The following is a 20,424-nucleotide window of genomic DNA, read 5'->3' as shown; positions in this document are numbered from 1 at the left end:
TGGTTGTTTTATTTTGAATTCTGATCTTAATGGCCCTATTAACTTAAAAGGCATTTAGTGTTTGGGCTTCTGTTTGTAGATTGGTAATTTGTTGTAGCATCTATTAGTAAGGTGTCACATATAGGTAGATGCAGGAAGGGGAGGGAGGATGTCGGAGAATCAAGATTTTTATAGAATATGCCAGTACCTTTCTGACCTACTCATATCTCAGTATACTATTTATATTGCTTCCATAGTCTTATTTCTGAGTTTTAATTTTCTTCACTCAGTTATTCATTTTTAATTAGTTGATTTACAAGAATAAGTTTATAAAAACCTTATAAAATAGTAATTAATAAAAGAAGCTTAAGTATCCTTTTCTTTGCCAACGTAGGGAGAAAAAAACAAGAATAAATCAAATAGAAAGTTTTTTTCATGTTATTTATTTTACATTTTTACTTATAAAGAGGAATAGTCACACTAGAGAAGACTTTGAAGTTCATTATCAAATAAACATGTATCCATTTACCTTTCATATGTTTTTCATCATGCTTTTTTACCATCTTTACCATCTTACCCAAGCTGTTTGTATTTAAGCCAGCCTCTGCTCCTTTCTAGTTTGACTTCATCTATTTGATCTTACAGCGAGTTTGAAATGCTAAATTTGATCAAAATTTAGTTGAGAAATAGTTGAGAGCAACAATCTGCTCCATCTTATTATAATAAGCCCTGTCCTCATGACCTTGTTGCAGAAAGAAACCAAGGTAAAAATTTGTACAAATTACTCAGAAATGATAAAAAAGATATCCTTTTATCATTAGAGAGGATATGACATGTATATTTGACCAAAAAAAGTAAACTCCTTGAAGGATGAACTTTTTTTTCTTTTTTATCTTTGAATTTCAGTAACAAGCATAGTACTTATATATATGCTCATATCACATGTTATTCAGGTGACATAGAAGATTGAATGCTGGACTTGGCAGAAGGTAGAACCTGAGTTTGGATCCTGCCTCAAAATGCTTCCTAGTTATGTAACCAAAAAAAAAAGGCATTCAATCTTTCTTAGTCTCTGTTTTCTCATCTATAAAAAAAAATAATGATAATACTGTCTACCTCATAAGGCTGTTGTGAGGATCAAATGATAATATGTAAAGCATTTTGCAAAGCTTAAGGCACTAAATAATAACTTCTTGTATATATTTCTTTTATGCAAATGTCCTCCAAATTTAGATGTGGCAGTCTAAAAAGTCATTTACATGGAAGAAGATGAGCAACATCACAAGATAAAGAACATACTCCTAAATACATGTACCCTTATGATATTCACCTTGTATTGGAGTCATTTGATCAGATGTCTCCAAATTGGATATTTAGGTAATGAGCCAGGGGATGGAGGAAGGAAGAGGTTAACCATATTCTGAAGGACCACAACCAGATTTTTGGCATCTGAAACAAAGACAAACAGATTACAAAATGCTGCAACTTAGGTACATAAGCATTTTATGTACATGGGTTGAAGTATTTGTATTTTTCTCCATTTTTGTAGATTAAAGTTGAATCCCATGGCACTATACTATCTGAGTTTACAGCTAGAAACCACGGTCATACTGAATGCATTTATAACTAAGTGCACGATTCACAGCTTTATCGCTTGTTTTATGAGTCCATTTGGTTTGGCACAGAGAAAGCAATTAATCAAATGTAGCTTTTCAGGGTCTGTTCTTTATTTATCCATCGACATTTCATCAGCACTAACAGCAGAAACTGCTTATTTATTAACAGTAAGCGTTTCTCATTTTGTCTCAAGGAGATATACATATATATATATATGTATACATACATATATATATATATATATTATAGTTACATGGAAACAGAACAGTATTCAGTAGATAGTTGTACAACTGCAGATGCCTTTTTCCCAGCACCATCACAAGCAAAGGAGGTCCATCCAAATGAAAAACAGTTCTGATGAAGTGAGAAACAGAAAAGTGGTACCATGCAAATGTTATTACATAGTAAAGTTCAGGCCAGCACATACTTTTTGTTCTTCTCTTTATTAAGTTTATGTGAATTCAGAAGAAAGGGGTGAAAATATATTTACTCCAATCAAATTATTCTCTAGATAATTTAAGGCAACTTGTTTAACAGTTATTCTTAAAAAAGTCTCTTTTATTCCTCTGTTCCTATTTTAGTTCAGGGTCATTTACACCAAAGCTAAACTATGGATAATTGAATAAAGAAAAAGAATATGCCAGATGTTTGTTTTTCCTGGACTAGAATAGGAGGCAGCATGGCATAATAGATAGAGGTCCAGGCTTAAAGTTGGGAAAATATGGGTTCAAATCCTTCTTCTAATTCATATTTATTGGGGACTTAATTTCTCAGTGCTTTGGACATTTATCTAATATTATAAGTGATGGCTAAGAGTCTAATAGTTCTGGAGAAAATTTACACACCAGGATTCCCCACATCAATGAAATCATAAGTGTGAACTGTCCCTCCAAAAAAGTCCGTAGCACAAGGTAATAGATGAACCATTCACAAGAAGGTCATAATCCCCAATTTAAAATATTTCCATGAGACTCATCTTAACCTGTTTTGACAGCCATACTAAAGTGTCCACCCCATTCCTCTGGGATCCACGCCAGCCATGCAATGCATGAAATCATGGGATATGTTATGATGCTATCCCTGAATGATTTCCAACATGTTATATTTAAAGCATTATACCACAGGGAGGAGAGTACCCCCAAGTATTCTTAAAGTACATGCAGATGTGTTTTTTTTAATGTGTAGCACAATAAATATTGTATATTCCTACTGGAATGTGCTAGTAGGTATGTATGGAAATAGTAGAATGTTGGGTTATGAAAGCATTGCATAAATGAGTTAAGCATGTGTATATTAGGAAATGAGCCAATGAAATGATAATTTATTTTCACCATTCTGTATCTACACATGTATCATATCCATATAGTGGATTATTTTAGTTGAAATAATTACAGGTAGGCATATTTACTTGTATTTGATTAATGCACCTGTGTTGGAATGGAATAAAAATAAATTCCTTCCCAATAGAAGTTTCATAATTCCAGCAAATTCAACCGAGCTGTTTTCCTTTTTTGGGGTTGGCCAACCAACATCTAACAGCTGAGTATGGTTATAAGAACAATTGCAGTTCAGCATATTTTCTTCAAGGGGGTCATACTTTGTGACTAAACCTCACTGATTCAACTGAAGCTTTCTAAGGGATTTTTTTGAACTCCTAGGTTTCCAATGTTAAATGACTTTCTGAACGACCCTCAGCAAGATCCAAGAATATTTGGGAGGAACATCAATCTATCATAAGACCTGGAGCACTTTGATTCTGTAACCCCAGGCACTTGAGAATCTTCAGATTTCTTCAGAGCTGGCATTTACCCAGGTAAGAGTCACCCAAGAATGCTTTGTGCACTGTTTCTTCCAGAAGCCCATACTTAGTTTATACACAATGAAGTCCATTCTCCCCCTTCCCCTTGTACATGCTATGCTCTCCTCAGATGTCGAGATAGGGAAGATAAATATGAAGTGAAAGAGCCTATTATCATAAGCAGAAGAGAAAGTAAGGTGATGGATGACTTGGTATCCAAATTTTTAGTTTTCTTTGGTTTCACTGGCTACCTGAAGTAATATTCCATTACAAGGCAATCCTGTGATTTCACACATAACTCACTATTATATAATCAATAAAAAAGACATTTATTAAGTATCAATTGTGTACCAGGCATTGTACTAAATCCTAATCATACAAAGACAAAAAATGAAAAATATCCCTATCATCAAGGAACTTGGATTCTGTCAAAAAAGGAAGTAAATACACATTTCACTAAATGTAGTGTTTAGAGTCTTTGCAGAGTCCTTCATTCAACTTCCACTTTTACCAGCAAGTTGGTGTCTAAAATTCAGTAATGTCTTCATCTTCTGTCATTTTAGGGGACAGCTTTTCCTAATGTATAGAAATCCCAGTCCAGCATATTCCCTAATCCCAGATACTTCAAACATTTATCTCTTCAGTATCTTCTTACTAGTTTTTACAAAGGGATATTTACTGAAAAGATATAGTAAAAACAAAATTACAAACCCAGTTACTTCCTCTCACCCCTGAAATAGGGATACATACTTCTATCTACTATCTTTGTCTGAAAAGAATTGGCTCAGATTTAAAGTGATTGCTACAATTCATTTGTCCCCATCAAACTCATTTCTGAATTCAGCCCAGCCAATGAATAAAATCACTTCAATTCTTTTAAAACATAGAATCTTGGTTGATATTTGATCTACTGCTGGGGAAGCAAGTCCCCACCAGGCTAAGCTACTGGTATTTTCTGTCCTGAACACAAGTTACTAGACCTTATGAACTTAGCCATATCTGTTCCATCTTGAATGTTTTTTTAAACATAAGAATAAGAAAGAATGAATCATAATTAACACAGAAAAACAAACATTCAATATACTCATAGTTTCAGCTTGACCTAGGTAGGGAGAGTAAATCACTAATTCTACATCTCTCTTCCCTCCCAGAAGCTCCAATCTTATAGCAGTCTTGAGAGACTGAATTGCTTGATTGGAGCTACTTTGTACCCCACCCCCCCATACACACATTCTGACTTAGCAGCCAACCAAAATGCCTTTCTTTTTTTTTAAATAAAAGAAAGATTTTATTTATTTTGAGTTTTACAATTTTTCTCCTACTCTTGCTTCCTCCCCCCCCCACAGAAGGCAGTCTGTTAGTCTTTACAGTGGGAGAATTCATTAAATGAGTGGATAGATGTGGAGAGAAGCAAAGTTGAACTCTTGAGCAGAATTAGTGTTTAGTGTAGATTGAGGACTGTCTACCTTTCTGTAAGTCCATTGAGTGTTACTTGGGAGAAAAGAGAATTAGAGATAAAGAATAACATGCCCTCAGAAAAGCCTAGCCTTAAAGAAAGAAGTTTTGATTAACTATTAATTTTATCAATAATTCAATGAATTAGCCTTCTCTGTATGGAGAGAAGCCCAATGACAATGTAAGTTATGTTAAGTCATACAGGAAGGTGGGACAAGATCGACATGCACACACATACACACACACACAAACACACATATACTAAAGTGGGGTTGGTATTTGAAAAAGAAAACTAGATCTAACTTTGGATGAAAAATGATGATATTAACACCCTTAGAAAGTCTTTGATTTTTTAATAACAAATTGGTATTAGACAAAACTATCTGTCTTTTAACATGAATATGTTCTAGAGGAGGCAATGAAATATTTCTCTCACCAAACAGCCATGAGAAATCAAACAAAAGGCAATAAAAAGATAGCTGTAGGTCAGTAAATGCTTATCAACTGGCTATTTGGGGAAAATAGCATACACAGGGCACACTTTTTAAATTTAACCTGCTTTATTATAAATTTCTCCATCATTTTCTTAACTTTAGACAACTCACAGAACTCTAAAGCAAGCCATGATTTGTAGTGTTTGCCGATTTCCAAAGTATTCACATTCCCAGTAAAAATTTAACAATTGGTTCTTATTAAGGAACTCATGCCAAGTTGATTTTAGCTGACTCCAGCATACTGGATGTATGATAGATAGAAGTTGACTATGACATATTCTTTTCTAGTAATTTTGTGAGTATCTTGTTTTTGTCTCTCAGTATCCTCACTGATCCCAGAGAGTAAAGATAAAAAAAGACAATGCAAAAATAACCAAAACTGACTGATTCACTGAAAAAGACTGAATTTATAAGCAATGTTTGATATCTGTGTACCTCTTATGTCTGCAAAGTAGTGGGATAGGAATCTCTCATCTATTAATATTTTTCTGGTAGTTTTTTAGTTTAGTGTTTTTTTTTTTTTGCAAGGCAATGGGGTTAAGTGGCTTGCCCAAGGCCACACAGCTAAGTAATCATTAAGTGTCTGAGGCCGGATTTGAACTCAGGTACTCCTGACTCCAGGGCTGGTGCTCTATCCACTGAGCCACCTAGCCACTCTCACCACCTAGCCACCCCTTGGTAGTTTTTTTTAACTTACACTATTGTAGTCATTATATTTTTTCCTTTGACTATTTACTGCACTTTGTGTCAGATCGTGTAAATATTGCCATGGTTCTCCATATTCATCACCATCATTTTTGGCATATTCTATTACATTGATGTTCCAAAATTTTTCTAGCCATTCCCCAATCAATGGGCATCAATTTTTTTCCTAGTTCTTTGCTTCCATAATAAGTACTGCTATAAATGATTTGGTATGTATAGAGACTTTCATTTCCTCAATGACTACCTTGGGATATGTGCCTAGTAGTGGAATCTTGGGATCAATTAGTAGATACATTTTAATCACATTATTTCCCGAATTCTAAAAACATTTTCCAAAATGATTTTACTAATTCAGAACTCCACTGACAAAACCTATCCAATATTAACTATTCCCATCTTTTGTCATCTTTTCCAATTACTGGGTGTGAGGTGAAACCTCAAAGCTATTTTGATTTACATTTCTCTTATTTCTTATGATTATTAATTGTTTGAAATTCTTCTTTTGAAATTATTCATATCCTTGGACTATGATTTTGACTAATTTCCACTAATAACTCACATGGGAGGAATTGTGTAAACAATATAATTAAAGAAAGATGTGATCAGAAAAGGAAGTAGACTGATTTTTATAATGAGAAAAAGACCTAGATAGTCTAAGTGTTGTACTTACTTGCAAGGTTAAAGGACCTAAAGAAATCTCTTCTATGACAGAAGTTCTTTACCTGAGGTCTATGTACAGTTGTAACTTCATTAGTGACTTCATTAGCATTCAATATAGTGCAAATGGGAGGTATAGGGTATGTTCAAGGAAGACTCTTAATTCTGGTGTGAGGGTTGCCAACTCCTTTTCAGGGTTGCTTTCTACCTTTGATGTCCGCCTGAGTCACCTAACTCACCTGTGACTCCAATAAGCTATAGCATACAGTGACCACATCCCAATAAACCATTTTTGCAGATGAGCTAAATCAAATTGAGAGTAACGAAGGGGATTTCATATCCATTGGTGATTTACCACAACCATGTGAAGTCTTGCATTTGTGGAATGGGTGAATGAAAACGATTCATTCCAATGGCCAAGAAGGCAGTTGAAAAAGGTATTGTAGAATGCTTAGAGGTTGGTTAGAAAGCAAAGATTCCAAGATCATTCACTATAACTACAGCTATCACCAGTTGTCTTAATTCTGTCTTACCACTGGACTTTGGAAAAAAGAATGAGACCAAGGACTTCAGGCAACTCTGCCTCACTTAAATCTCATTTACACTTGATTCAAAAGACATCCCCAATACTATTTTACCATTCTTATATCAAAGTGCTGTAATAACAAGCAAGTGGTGTGGATACACTGGGAGCTGTATTCACAACCTTGCACATAGGCAGCCCAGGTTATAGGGTCATCTCCTCACTGAAAGGAAAAAGTGGAATTTGGTAGCCCCCAGTATCTGAACAGCCTTTTAAAGATCACACTACTCAGCTTTTGGTGAGAAATAGACTAGAAAAAGTGCCCTAAAAATTGTCAGTTATTCATTACTTGTCTGATTACTATGACAGGTAGGGATCCCACCCTGTGGTCCAAACACACATACACACACACACACACACACACACACACACACACACACACACACAATGTACAAAAACTTTCCTCAAAGAAGAATCCATTCTCATCTGTGCATGGAATGTATGTCCACAAATAGTCAACAAAAGATCCAATAGACCTGAAAGACTAACAGCTCTTGTCCCAAGAGAACTTAACAGGTATCATTTCCAAATAGCAGCCCTGAATGAAACAAAACTGACAAATAATGATGGTCAGTTTATTGAAGTTGGAACTGTATACATGTGTTTCTGGAGTCGCTGCAGTGACGAGGACTGCCATGAAACTGGGATAGGTTTTTGCAATCAAAACTGATCTAGCCAGAAAGCTTGTATGCCTACCAAAAGAGTAAACAAGCAGTTCAAGACAATACAATTGCCCCTTGCAGGAAAACAACAAGACATCATCATCAATGACTATGCTCCCATAATGCTGAACCCTGATGAAGTCAAAGAAAAAATTATGAAGACTTGGAGATCCCTATCACCAATGTACCAAGATATAACAGGTTTATAATTTTGGGTTAGTTTAATGCTAGAGTAGGCTCAGACTAGGAATAGGGAGTACTTGGGAGGAATGGAGTTGGAAACAGCAACAGCAAGGGTCACCTACTATTAAAGACTTATGTATCCTTTCAGCCAAGATGGCAGAGAGAAGACAGGTGCAGTGCAAGTCTCGGGATCTTCCTTCAAATATAATATGAAACAGATCTCTTAACAGAAACTTGATCTAGAAAACCCAGAAAAAGAAACTAGGAGAAAAACATCTACCTCAAGGTTTGTCCTCCGGAATCGTGGGTTAGCCAGGCACAAAGGGAGGACTCTACTTGGAGCATAGGAAAGGGTCAGAGCCTGAGAGCTCCACTAGCCTGATCAGATAGGCAGATTAGAGCCTGGGAACCTAAAAGCAGGGCAAGCCTGATCTGCTACAGGGGCATGGGCCAACTAGGGAGCAGAGGCATTGGTTGTGGCACTGACAGTTTGGAGCTTCCCTGCAGAGCTGGAGGGTGAGTTCCAGTACTGGAGAGTAGCAGCCATACCTTCATTTCAGCTGAAGCCTCTTCCCAGAACAAACACAATTACAATTAGCCCCAAGCTAAGAGCAGCAGCCCTCCCTCAGCTGTGAATAGGGAAAGCAATTACCTTACTCTAGGGTAAAACCAACCATACAAAGATAAAAGTACTCAACAGCTTCATCCACTCTCTTCAGGCTAAGGGAGTGTCTAAAATTGAGGTCACAGATGCTCCAGAGAAAGCAATCAACACAGTCTACTGGCCAGCCCACTTTGACTTACTAAACCCAGTGAGTAAAGCCTCTAGGGATCTCAACAACAAACCTCTGTGAACCAGCCCCTCACCAACATAAGGTCTTAGGAAAATGAAGAAAGGTCAGAGAAAAGGAGGGTCCATAGAAAAATTCCTAGACGGAAGAGACCCTAACTCAGACCTAGAACCTCTGAGGAGAATATGAACTGGTCACTAGCACAGAAAGACTTTCTTGAAGGAATTTAAAAATCAATTGTATGGGAGCAGCTAGGTGGCGCAGTGAATAGAGCACCAGCCCAGGAGTCAGGAGTACCTGAGTTCAAATCCAGCCTCAGGCACTTAATAATTACCTAGCTGTGTGGCCTTGGGCAAGCCACTTTAACCCCATTGCCTTGCAAAAAAAAAAATCAATTGGAAAATTTAGGAGAGACAATTAACACCTTGCAACAAGAAAACAAATCATTGGAAAATACAATTGTATAAATGCTAAAAGAAAGTAATTCAATCAAAACTTCAGTTGGTCAAATGGAAAACTTTTTCAAAAATAGAATTGACCCAATTGGAAAAGGAGTTGCAAAAGGTAAATGAAGAAAATTCTTCTCTAAAAAAAAGAATGGAGTCTGTGGAAGCTAATGACTTCATGAGACAGCAAGAGTCTGTTAAACAAAATCAAAAAATTGAAAAAATAGAAGAAAATGTAAAACACCTCATCAGCAAAACCACTGACCTCGAGAATAGATTGAGAAGGGACAACCTGAGAATCATAGATCTTCCTGAAGACATTTAAGAGAAAAAAAAAAGCCTGGACTTAATATTACAGGATTTAGGAATGGAAAACTGCCCTAATATCATGGAACCAGAGGGCAAAATCATTATAGACAGAATACATAGATCCCCTCCAGAAAGAGATCCTAAAATGTAAACACCAAAGAATGTTGTGGTCAAATTCCAGAACTATCAGATAAAAGAGAAAATACTGCAAGCAGCCAGAAAGAAACAATTTAGATACCAAGGGCCACCGTAAGGATTACAAAGGACCTGGATGCATCAACATTAAAGGATCGAAGGGCCTGGAATGAGATATTCCAATGAGCAAGGGAGCTTAGAATGCTGCCAAGAATCCTCTATCCAGCAAAGCTGAGCCTTCTCTTCTAGGGGAAATGATGGATATTTAATGAAATAGGAGACTTTCAACATTTCCTAATGAAAAGATCAGAGCTAAATAGAAAGTTTGGACATGAAACAGGAGGCTCAAGAGACACATGAAAAGGTAAATGAAAAAAAAAACACTATCCAATAAGATGAAACTGGCTATATCCCCACCTGGTAAAAAGACTCTCATAATTCCCATACCAATATGGTACTGATAACTAAACCAGGAAAAGTTAAAACAGAGAAAGAAAATTACAGACCTATCTCCCTAATGAATATAGATGTAAAAATCTTAAATAAAATCTTAGCAAACCAATTACAATGAGTTATCACTAGGATAATACACAATGACCAAGTAGGATTTATTCCAAGGATGCAAGGTTGGTTCAATATTTTGAAAACTTTTTTTTGTTTATATAATTAATTATACTATCAGAAATATTATTATTATATCAATAGATGCTGAAAATGCTTTTGACAAAATACAGCACACATTCCTACAAAAACACTAGAGTGTAAGAATAAATGGTTTGTTCATTAAAATAATAAGCAGTATCTATCTGAAACCATCAACAAGCATTATATGCAATGGGGATAAGCTAGAGCCATTCCCAATAAGACCAGGGGTTAAAAAAGGATGCCCATTATCACTATTACGATTCAATATCATATTAGAAATGTTAGCCTTAGCAATAAAAGAAGAAAAAGAAATTGAAGGAATTAGAATTGGGAATGAAGAGACAAAACTATCACTCTTTGCAGATGACATGATGGTATACCTAGGGAATCCTCCCAAATCATCTAAAACCTACTAGAAATAATTAGAAACTTTAGCAAAGTCACGGGATATTAAAAAAATCCTCATAAATCCTTGACATTTCTATATATGACTAGCAAGATACAGCAGAAAGAAATAGAAAGAGAAATCCCATTCAAAGTAACCTTAGACAATAAAAAATACCTAGGGGTCTATTTGTCAAGGCAGACTCAAAAACTTTTTGAAAATAATTATAAAACACTTCTCACACAAACAACATCAGATTTAAATAGCTGGGCAAATATCAACTGTTCATGGTTAGGTCGAACAAATATAATAAAAATGACAGTTCTAAAACTAAGTTATATGTTTAGTGCTCTACCAATCAAAATTCCAAAAAAATACTTTAATGAGTTTGAAAAAGTTGTAAGTAAATTCATATGAAGAACTAAAAAGTCAAGAATTTCCAGGGATTCCATGAAAAAAAGTGCAAAAAGAAGGTGGCTTAGCCTTACCAGACCTAAAATTATATTATAAAGCATCAGTCCACAAACTGTGTGATAATGGTGGATCAGTGGAATAGACTAGGTGCAGTAGCAGAAAATGATTATAGTAATCTGCTGTTTGGTAAACCCAAAGAGTCCATCTATGGGGATAAAAATCTCTCTTTAATAAAAACTGTTGGGAAAATTGGAAGCTAGTGTGGAAGAAACTTAAATTTGACCAAAACCTCACACCCTATATACCAAGATAAGATCAAAATGGATACAGTATTTAGACATAAAAACAATATTATAACCAAACTTGAAGATCAAAGAGTAGTTTACAGTAGTTACAGGTCTATGGAAAGGAAAGCAGTTTATGACCAAGGAAGAGATGGAGAACATCATTAAAAACAAACTAGATGATTTTGATTACATTAAATTAAAAAGCTTTTGCACAGATAAAGCCACTATAACCAAGATCAAAAGGAATGTAATAAATTGGAAAAGATATTTTACAACTATTATTTCTAACAAAGGACTCTAAAATATTTCTAAAATATATGGAGAATTGAGTCAAATTTTCAGAAAAAGAAAGCCATTCCCCAATTGACAAATGGTCAAAAGATATGCAAAGGCAATTTACAGATGAGGAAATTAAAGTGATCCATCGTCATATGAAAAATTGCTCCAAATCATTACTTATTAGAGAAATACAAATTAAAGCAACTCTGAGATACCACCTCACACCTCTCAGACTGGCCAATATGCCAGAAAGGACAATGCTCAATGTTGGAAGGAATGTGGGAAACCTGGAACACTAATCCATTGTTGGTGGAGCTGTGAACTCATCCAGCCTTTCTGGAGAGAAATTTATTCCCAAAGGGCAAAAAAAATGTGCATATCCTTTGATCCAGCAATACCACTATTAGGTCTATACCCTGAAGAGATTATGAAAAAGGGTAAAAAATCACTTGTACAAATATATTCATAGCAGCCATGTTTGTGGTGGCAAGGAATTGGAAATGAAGTTAAATGCCCTTCAATGGGGAACGGCTTAATAAACTGTGGTATATTTATGTCATGGAACAGTATTTTTCTATTAGAAACCAGGAGGGATGGGAATTCAGGGAAGCCTGGAAGAATTTGCATGAACTTATGCTGAGTGAAATGAGCAGAACATTGTATACCCTAATCTCAACATGGGGGTGATGGCCAACCTTGATGGAATAGCTCATTCCATCAGTGCAACAATCAGGGACAATTTTGGGGTATCTGTGATGGAAAATATCATCTATATCCAGAGAAAGAATCATGGAGTTTGAAAAAAGACCAAAGTCTATTACCTTTAATTTAGGGGGGGGAAACCCCATTATCTTACTATGTAATTCTGCTATCTCTTATACTTTATTTTCTTCCTTAAGGATATGATTTCTCTCTCATCACATTTAACTTAAATCAATTTATGCCATGGAAACATTGTGAAGACTAGCAAACTGCCTTCTGTGGGGGAGGAGGGAGGGAAGGAAGATTAGGGGGAAAATTGTAAAACTCAAAATGAATAAAATTTTAAAAAAAGACTTGTGTATCTCTTGGCCTCACCCCAAACAGTATTACCTAAAGAAACAAAATTTCCTGAATGTACCCTTGCAGCAAACATTAGCATCTAATAGACTGTGATTGTAAGAAAAAGAGATGGACAGAATACGGGAGCGAGGAAGACAATGTGTGGTACAGAGTGATGGACTAATCAAAGACTCATCCTCCCTAAAGTTAAATATTCATATTCAACCAAAGCAGCAGCCCCAAAACAAAATGACTCCCTGAAGAATTAATGTGAAGAAATTATATTGCTTCTCTGAGCAGGACCAGTTTGTTTAACTTGGAAGGAAAGTTAAACCAACACACAGTTGGCAAGAGTGGAGCAGAAAAGGAGTGGGTAGCTTTCAGAGATTTAGTGGAAAGCACTTAATTTGCTCATCTGGGTTATAACACTTAACAAACATCAAAATTGTTTTGATGAAAGTGATGGGGGAAATATAGAAGATGCCAAATAAAAAATGAGAACTCCATAAGGCTTAACAACAGAATAGTTCATCTATTTCTAAGAAGGCAGCATTTAATTCCTTCAAAAATTAAGTACAAATGAAGCTTAGAGAGATTCAGAATTCTTGGCTCAATAAAAAGGTAGACGAAATTCAATTTTATATGAATAGTAACAATCCAAAATGCTTTTATGATGCCCTGAAGGTTATTTATGGGTGAAAGACATAAGTTACATCTCAGCTACTCAGTGTTGATGGAACCACATTGATTAGTGATAGGGACATGATCCTAGAGAGATGGGCTGAACATTTCCATAGTATTCTTAGCAGACCATCAGTAACCAATGCAGAAGCCATTAAACGTTTAACACAAGTTTAAGATATTCTGTCCCTAACTGAAGTTCCATCTAAAGAATAGATTTGAATGCCATTCAATTCCTTCCATGTGTTGGTGCTATTGCAACTGAGATTTCCAAGGTGAAATATTCATTGCTTATATAAAATTTGACTGAAATTTTCAAGGTTATTATGCTATGAAAGAGGCTATCCCCCTGGGAATTCAAGGATGCCTCCACTGTCCATCTATATAAAGGCAAAGGGAATAGATCATCCTGTGACAATCACAGCGGTATTTATCTTTTAAACATTGCTGGTAAGATTCTTCCCAGAGTCTTCCTCAAGAGGCTGATTATTCACCTAGAGGATGGTCACCTCCCTAACAGTCAGTGTGTCTTCAGAATGGGTCAAATTGATATGGCATTTGCTACCCAAGAACTCCAGGAAAAAATACCAGGAGCAGAATAGAAGTCTATGTACAATGTTTGTAGATCTGAGCAAGGCATCTGATACATTCAGTCATAAGGGCTTATGGAAAATTATGTAAATATTTGGTTGCCCAGAGGAGTTCATCAGTTTTGTACATCAATTTCATGATGGCATGCTTCCTTCCATGATTTTAAATGATGTTTTCAGCCATGTTATCAAATGCCTTCACTGAGGATGAACAAGGCATCAAGATCACTGCTGGTAAATTTTTCAACTTGGAAAAAAATACAAGTCAAGACCAAAGTGGAAGGAATGTTGATGCATGATTTTCTATTTACAGATTATTGTGCACTCAATACAGCTTCTCAAGCTGAGATGCTACAGAGTATGTATCAATTCTCTGCTGCTTGTGCTAATTTTTGCTGTACAATTAATACCAAGAAAACACAGGTGTTCCATCAGCCAGCACAACACCATTCATATATGAAACTATCAGTTTCAGCAAATGGAAATTTTGAATACTGTGAATAAGTTCACTTATCCTGGCAATGTACTTTCCAGGAGGGTACAAATTGATAATGCTGTTGACACACACATTTTCAGAGCTAGCTCACTCAGTATTTAGGAGTTTATGAAAGAAAGTATGAGAGAGAGAAGTATTAGACTGACTACCCAACTGAAGATCTACAGAGTCATTGTAATAACCTCATTGCTATATCCTTGTGAAACCTGGACAATCTACCAATGTCATGCCAAGAAACTGAATCTCTTTCCTTTCAATTGTCTTAGGGAGATTATGAAGATCACCTGACCAGATAAGATACCAAACACTGAAGTCCTTTCTCAAGCTAAAGAGATGGGAGTAAAGTATGCAACCACAATGGGCTGGTCACATTGTTTGCATGCTTAAAGGTACACTTGGCAAATTTTTTTTTTGAAAACTCACACCAGGCAAGAGTTCACAAGAAGGCTCAAATGAAATGATACAGGGACACTCTGAAGGTCCTTCTAAAGAACTTTAGAATTTATTGTGTAGCAAGGGAGACACTGGCACAGGACCACCCAGCATGGCATGTCCTTATCAAAGAAGGTGCTGTGATCTATAAACAGGGCAGAATGGGAGCAACTGAAAGAAAAAGTGAGATGTGTAAGTTTAAAATAAACACTTCAGGTGTTTACATGAAGTGTTTGTGCCCAACCTGCTGTTGAATGTTCTGGGAACATATTGGTCTGATCAGCCATAGTCAAACACAATGTAACTTGCCTCTAACACAATGATGTCATTTTGGTCCTCTTCAAAAACAAAAGACAAGAACCAACCAACAAAAGCAAAAGGAAGTTGAGAAAAAGCAATTCCATTAGGTCCAAGATTTAGCAATTAGGTAACAATGGATTAGGAATTCTCTTCCTCTGAGGCAATTTCCCTTTAGTTACAGCTTAATTTCCATTTTGTGTGTTTCTCTGTGTGTGTGTGTGTGTGTGTGTGTGTGTGTGTGTGTGTGTCTGTATCTGTGAGTCTGTGTCTGTGTCTGTATCTGTGTGTATGTATGTATATGTGTGTATGTGTATATGTATGTATGAGTGGTTATCATTTATCTCTTCTCATAGGACACAAAACTATTTCCTTTGGTATTCATCGTCTAAAGGGTCAAAACAGTGGCTTGATATCCCTTCTACTTCTTAACAAGAAGGTTAACCTTTTGTTTCCCAATGCACTACTGCTTGTTTATTCAGGAATGCCAAAGAACCCCAATTGGCCTCAAGTCTAAAAATAGCTAACATTTATATAGTAATTGAAGGTTATGGTGATACAAATATATCTCATTTTATCCTTATAGCATTTCTGAGAGGTGAATTCTATTGTTATATCCATTTTATAAATGAGGAACCTGAGATTGAGAGGTTAAGTTAATTCCCCAGGATCTTGCACCAAAAATTATCTGAGGTAAATTTCAAACTTAATCCTTCTGACCAAGTCCAGTGCTATAACCATCTATGTGCTACCTATTTTTCTTGTAAGTAGCCCCTAACTACCTAGTAATGTTTATCATCTTTCTTTATATGTCCAACCAGCTCTCAAAGCAAATATGTTTTGGAGGCTTGCCTTCAGTTAAAATCTGCTTAAGAGTAGTGTGATGGGATCTTGGAGCTCAGAATCTTTATTCTAGCTCAATAGAATACTCAAGAAATTTTATTAGCTATTCTTCACTAGCTTTATCATTTTTTTTTTCAGTTGAAGTACGCATTAAGTGATGAGGCCACTTTGGCTCCTTATTTAAGAACTTTCCCAGTGGAGTATATGGCCGTTGCAGCTGCTATGAGCATGGCAGCCTGCCTAATCCCAGGAACTTATTACCAAGATCTGATTGCTTCAACATTCCATCATCCACATAATGCCTGACCACTAGAGTATTCAATACTAGATACCTTCAATTTTTAAGGTCTTTGGGGTACATGAAAAGTAAAAAGTAAATTTAGACCTTTTTAAAAAATCTTTTATTTTTACTAAATAGATATCTTTCAACTATAGTTCTCCTTAGACTTTTCCAACATTCCAGATTTCCTGACCTAAAGATTCTACTCTTCAGTCCATACATCCTCATCTACACATTGGGGATTCCCATGGATGACTGTCTTTAGAAATTGTTTGCCTCATGTCCTGTTTTCTCTTTCTTTCTCTCCTTCTCCTTCTCCTCCCTCTCCTTCTACTTCTTTCTTCCTCTCTCTCTCCCCCTGTCCCCTCTCTCCCTGTCTCTATCTTAGTCTCTCTTGTCTCTGTGCCTGTCTGTCTCTCTGTCTCTTTCTCCCCCTCCCTCTCTTTCTCTCTGCCTTTCTCTTTCTTTACTCCCATCTCAAAAATGTCCATCCTCTGAATCAAGTTCCCAGACCTTTGCCTGGCATCCAGTTTTTTTTTTCGATAAGAGTTTAAATATGGCCATAGAAGGCCTGTTGGAAAATGGATATCAATGGATCTCTATTTCAAAACTTGATTCCCTAATGGATCCATCTTTGATCCTCAACACTAAGCTAAGCAGACAAAGTCATTACTAGGAATAATAGATTATAGTTACCTGCTGTCTTCCTGTATATACCATTTCTTCTCTACATCTATGTGGCAAATCATTGACATTTAGGCTTCTCCCCAACTAGTGGATCCTAAATACTTAAATGTTATAATAGAACAAAAACAGACTATACCTGTGATTTCATTAGTATAGACAACTTGCAGATAAGAAATGTCTCTTTGATAATGAAGGCCTCATCTTTTCTCCAACAAATAGAAATTTTTCCTTCTAATTTTCTCTCTCTCTCTCTCTCTCTCTCTCTCTCTCTCTCTCTCTCTCTCTCTCTCTCTCCCCTTCCCTCCCTCCCTCCTTCTCTCTCTTTCTTTTTGTTTCTTTCTCTTCTCTTTCTTCCTTCCTTCCTTTCTTTCTTTCTTTCTTTCTTTCTTTTTTCCAGTTACATGCAAAGAAAGTTTTCAACAATCTTTTTTTTGAAGGTTTTGAATTTCACATTTCTCTCCTTCTCTCTCTTCCCTCCCTTCCCCTTGACATAAAGTAATCTAATATAGATTATATGTGTATATATATATATATATATATATATGTTAAACATATTTCCATATTAATCTTGAACAACATATTAAATTTAAGAATTGACTAGATCATTGAGAGGTTGTTACTTACCTAGGGTCATACATCCAAACACTGTCAAAGGCCAAATTTGAATCTAGATCTTCTTTATTTCTACATCTCTGTTTAATTTAAATCATAAATGCATCTTAGGTAATAACAATTACTAAAAAAATTATACAAACAAAAAGCAACATTGGGATATACTTGTCCTCTCTCTCCCTGGCTCATGTATTCTTATAATGAAGCTGAATTTTTTTTCTATTTATTATTGCACACATTTAAGCTCTGAAATACCTGGTTTCCTTGTCATTAGCCTATTCCCTCTACAACTGATTCTCTCCATTGCTATAAAATTGATATTCTTTAAACATAGGTTCAATCATGTCACTATCTTTTCAGGAAGCTTCAATATTTCCTAGAAATAAAATAAATAAAAACATTTTTCTTTGGCTTGGCATTGATTTATAATAAGATTCTAATCTATGTTTGCAGATTAATTTCATATTCTCTCTCACACACACTCTACATTTAAGCCAAACTGGACTATTTACTCTGTTCTGCCCCCGAATACTTGAACAGACTATCCTCATACCTCCTGTGTTCTTATTTCTCCCTTCTACCTCTAGGAATCCTGAGTTTCCTTCATGGGTCAGTCAGTGCAAGGACCACTTCCTACAGAAAACCAGTCTTGTTCCTCTCAGTTGTCAGTGATCTCACCTCTGAAATTAATTCATAAATAATTTATATTTATTTAATTCCTTATCTGTTGTCTCTCAGACTATTGCTTCCACACCCCCATCACTACTACCACCACCTCTATTAGGAAACAAAACCTTTAATTTTTGTCTTTATATTCTCAGTTTTTGGCACATAGTAGGTGTTTTTAAAATACCTATAGGATTGAATTATATCAGACAAAGAAGACAGTGGTATCTATTTCTTACTTTATTGATAAAAAGTTTAAAAATTTGGAGAAATTGAAGGTTAATATAAGTGCTTTAAGATTATCGCCATAAGTTAAACAGAAGCCTTGATATCAGATTCTGAATTCCCTAGGACCTATCACAGAAAGAAATCTTTATTTGGCTAAATTTAAGGAGATAGAATAAAAAAGGATTTTTTCTGGGACTTCAAAATGGTTGGAGGCAATAGTAAATAAATATAAAGTAAAACAATTATGAAATGTGTTGTCAGTCTAACCAAAGAAAAATAATTGAGGTTAATAGCGGGGGCAGGGGGAAGAATCTTCAAATAAATTCCTACCAAAACTGATAAGATTCCTTGTTCCTATTTGTCATTCTAGGATCTCTGGAACCCATTATGCTACACCAAACTGAGAACTCCTGTATTCACTGACTCTACCCCTTGTGGTATATTATTAATGCTAAACAAAAACTGTATGTGGTCATGAAAATAAAAGAAGCACACAAAAGATGACTGAGTTAAGGAATCAAGAGATCTTATTCAAAGTTTTATAACACTCAGTGGCTTGGTTATCTCTAAAATCCAAGTCTTCAAATTGTTAGTTAGTAGGTATCAGCAAGGTCTTGAAGGAGTCTATTAGGATTTGATTATGGAATTGTTTCTATAGCTGTGTAATTCAATATGGTGACACAAAAACTTCAAAGATGTATCAAGTGTTTTACACACCCTAAACTCAGGCCTCCTGTTATTGTATGTAATCAAAGTAAAGTTCAGATTTGGAATTTATCCCAACATACTCCTTAGGACCAGAAAGATATACAATATTCAAGTATAAGTTGCAAAACACAATAAAACAATTACTAATCTTACTGGAATTTTGATGCTTGGCTTCTAGCCACTATACTGCCATGTTACCATCACTAATTTGTTCCTGTCATTGTAACAAGTACTGTCATTTATCGGGTGTTGATCACTTTCAAATAAAACTAAATTTGAAAATAAATTGAAAGCAAAACTGTATAAGATGTCCATAGACTTTAGAATTAAGGAGATGTTTGGCAGGGATAAATATGTTCTGACAACATCATTCATCTCATATTTCAAGGACAAAATTGAAACCATATTTCCAAGTGGAGCAAACATTGATTGCTATACGTTCTTATAAACAGGGTACTACAAACAGTGCTACATCATTTACTTTGCCTTCTTTTACTTTCATGTGAATTCCAAGAACATATCACTTAAAGAAGGCTTCTGAATTTAATTCAAAAGAGACAACAATCCAAATATCAAAAGCAGAGAAAGAGCATGCAGTAGAACTAAATGTAAAAAAAGTAGTTATATGACAAATGCAAAATAATCCTAATATACATGATCAGAGAAAATAAGACATAAAATAGAGTCTTGAATTTGAAATCAAGAAGATCTGGATTCCGATTATATCTCTGAAACTTCCTAGACCTATGTCTCTAACCAAAAACACAATCTCTAGATGCCCTAAGCAGCTGCCTAGGCTTCTCTGCTAAGCCTAGAATGAATGTAATCTACAGTGGTGGTACAAGTTCCTATATCTGGGAGTCCCTATGCTGAGGAAAACAGGAATCTTTTCAGTATTTGCAAGTCCATAATAATAACTGAATTAATGATACCAAAGAATAAATAACCAAAAAGCATCTTATCAGTTTTGATTTTAAATCTTATCATTTCAGCAGTGTTTGAAGTTTTTCCCAATCTTGTGATTGTACCAAAGTCACCA

The 20,424-nt window shown here is 35.6% G+C and overlaps 1 long non-coding RNA gene across 1 annotated transcript; it reads left to right on the top strand.

Moving 5' to 3' along the window:
• Nucleotides 1–1,221: 1,221 nt before the first annotated feature.
• Nucleotides 1,222–19,710, top strand: LOC141487928 (uncharacterized). The gene is made up of 3 exons (XR_012468547.1): nucleotides 1,222–1,356; nucleotides 3,255–3,409; nucleotides 19,048–19,710. It is a non-coding gene; the product is annotated as an uncharacterized LOC141487928 (long non-coding RNA).
• Nucleotides 19,711–20,424: the final 714 nt, after the last annotated feature.

Source organism: Macrotis lagotis, chromosome 5 (genome assembly GCF_037893015.1).
Source record: "Macrotis lagotis isolate mMagLag1 chromosome 5, bilby.v1.9.chrom.fasta, whole genome shotgun sequence".
Lineage (NCBI taxonomy): Eukaryota > Metazoa > Chordata > Mammalia > Peramelemorphia > Peramelidae > Macrotis > Macrotis lagotis.
This window is presented reverse-complemented; position numbering and strand designations above follow the sequence as displayed.